The sequence below is a fragment of the Camelina sativa genome, chromosome 3 (assembly GCF_000633955.1).
Source record: "Camelina sativa cultivar DH55 chromosome 3, Cs, whole genome shotgun sequence".
Taxonomy (NCBI): Eukaryota; Viridiplantae; Streptophyta; class Magnoliopsida; order Brassicales; family Brassicaceae; genus Camelina; species Camelina sativa.
Genome location: NC_025687.1, coordinates 20,836,038 through 20,839,126, shown reverse-complemented (window position 1 = coordinate 20,839,126; position 3,089 = coordinate 20,836,038).

Below are 3,089 nucleotides of genomic sequence, written 5' to 3'. Positions count from 1 at the left end.
GTGGACTGGTGAGACCCAAGTACTATCAGAAATAGGATAGATCACACTAGCTCCAAGCAATTTTAGAATCTCCTTTTTGACTACTTCCTTGAGGTTGGGATTAAGCCTTCTTTGAGGTTCAATACTAGAGTAGGATTCATTTTCAAGGTGGATTCTATGCATGCAGAGACTAGGTGAAATTCCTTTAATGTCATCCGAATTACAACCAATAGCTTTTCTAAACTTCCTTAGCTCAACAACTAGCAAATCAAGCTCTTTCTTACTCAAGTTAGCATTTACTATCACAGGATAAGTAGAGTTCTCACCTAAAAAGACTTACCTTAGCCCAGAAGGGAGAGGTTTTAGTTCTACTTTTGGTGCGTTCAGTTCAGACCAGTCGTCTGTGTGGGATTCGGCAGTGCACTCGGTCGAGTAGTGTTGGCGCTCGGCCGAGTGTGTGCTCGAGTGGGTGGTCGAGCTATCCGTATCTGCTGTTTGAACTGCCCAAACTTCCTCTCTTAATGCTGGTAACCCCTCAAAAACCTCTGGATGGTGTGATTCTTCACAGGAGTCCAATATATCTTCATAGGCCTTAGTTTCTTCATGGATAAACCCTTCCTCTCCACTTTTGGTCAAAACAGTTCTAAGGTGATCTTGTTCTGCTAGCTCTTCCATCAATTCTCCTGATAAGTTGTCCAACTCTTCAACCCAAAAGACTTGTCCTCCAATTGTTGGTTTCTTCATAGCCTCTACAATGTCAAATGTCATTTTGAGGTCTTCTCCCAAGTTGAGATCAATCTTCCCTTGTCTCACATCAATTATTGCTCCTGCTGTAGCTAGGAAAGGTCTCCCCAAGATCAAAGGATCTTTTGGTTCTTCATCCATTTCCAAGACTACAAAGTCTGTTGGGACTTCCACTGCTCCAACTCTAACTGGTAGATCTTCCAAAACACCATGTGGTAATCTTATTGATCTATCAGCTAGGATTAGGGAGATGTTGCATGGCTTATACCTTGTAAACCCTAGGCGCTTAGCAACTGATAGAGGCATTAGGCTTACTGAGGCTCCCAAATCACAAAGGCATCTATTGAAGGTTAAGGGCCCTATAGAGCAAGGTAGAGTAAAGGAACCAGGATCTCTTAGCTTTTGAGGGTTCACTTGCTTTTGGATTATGGCACTACACTCATGGCTGAGAATCACCATCCCTTGAACTTCCTTGATCCTTTCCATCACAGCATCTTTCAAGAATTTTTGGTAAGGAGGAATCATCACAAAGGCATCTATTAGAGGCATCCTAAGCTCAATCTCTCTAACTTGTTTGTTAAACAATGCCTTGTATTTTTCAACCATCTGTTTCTTAAATCTTCCTGGGAAAGGTAGTGGAGGCTTGTAAGGAGGAGGAATGAACCGGACTTCTTTTTCTTTGGAGGTAACTGGATTGATTTTCTCCTGAGAATCAGCTCGATCGGGTACTCGACCACCTACTCGGTCGAGTGAGTGGTCGAGTGGTACGTCGAATTCAATGGTGTGTTCATCCTGAGTTTCTTCCTGTTGGAAACCCTCCCCTTCCTGAATTCCACTGTCCTCAGTGTTGGGATGTGCTCCTAGCCGTGTTGGTAAGACTCTTCCACTGCGAAGATTGATAGCATTGGCAAATTCAGTAGTTTGTACAATGGTTGTGCCCTTGTGATGGTCATTCTTTGAGGCAGAAGCTTGGTGGTTCTCCATAGTCACAATCCTGGATGTCAGTGTGTCATACTTGGCATGAAGTTCACTGTAAATATCATCTATCCTCTTGTTCAGCTCAGCAATCCTGTTTGTTGTCTCAATCTTGCCTTGTGTTTGCCCAATCAACAACTGTTGCATCATTGCTCTTAAGTCTTGTTCCTGGCCTTGGTTAGTCTGAAACCCTGGTGGGGGACACAATTGGGGCTGGAACACTTGGTGTTGTTGCTTGGGGATGTAGTTTTGTTGCTGTTGAGGTTGTGGAGGTGGATAGACCTGGTCTTGAGGGTTGGCCACATTGGTGCTCCTATAAGAGAGATTGTTGTTCTTGAAACCTCCTTGGTTGTAGCCTTTGAATCCTCCCTGGTTCTGCATGTAGCACAACTCAGCAAATTCAGGCTCCCCCTCTTGAACTGGAGCTTCCTCTTCACCAATGAAGTGAATGGACTTGGATTGGCTGAGGAGGATCTTGTCAAGCTTCTCATTGACCATCTTCAAATCCTTCTTATACTTGTCCTCTTGATCAGTTGAGGAGCTCCTTATGGTCCTATCATAGTCCTCATTATAATTGCCATCAGATTGAGCAAGATTCTCAACTAATTCCCATCCTTCTTCCACATTCTTGTTGAGGAAATTGCCATTAGAGGCTGTGTCAAGAAGCATTCTTATCTTGGGAAGCACTCCTCTATACAAGGTGCTTAGAAGTGACTCATTGCTGAAGCCATGGTGAGGACACTGAGTTTGGAATCCTTTAAACCTCTCCCAAGCTTCACAAAAGCTCTCATTATTCCTTTGAGCAAACCCAGAAATCTCATTCCTCAGCCTAGCAGTCCTTGCATTGGAGAAGAACTTGGCCAGAAAAGCTTTCTTGCATGCATCCCATGTGGTGATAGCTCCAGTAGGTAGAGTCTTCTCCCAAAGGTGAGCTTTGTCTCCAAGAGAAAATGGGAAGAGCCTTAATTTGAATCCATCTTCACTCACTCCATTGATCTTTGTGAGTCCACATATTCTGTCAAACTCATCAAAGTGATCTAGTGGATCCTCCATTGGCAACCCATGAAACTTGTTGGCTTGTATCATTGAGATCAATCCACTCTTGATCTCAAAGTTATTGTTTGCTACTGAAGGTGGCACAATTCCAGCCCTTTGGTTGTGGGTATTGGGTGCATCTCCTGCACCAATGTGCCTTGGTCTTTGCTCATGGATAGCTTGTTGCTCCATGATGTCTTGACCTTGTTGTTGTTGAACTACTCTTCCTTGCTTATGTCTCAAACCCTTTTGTAGCCTGTGGATGTTGTCAATAGGCTGTTGAAGACTGTATTTGCCTTTTGACCTTGTGTGCATCAACAAACTCTACTACAGACTCGAACAGGTACACGGTCGAG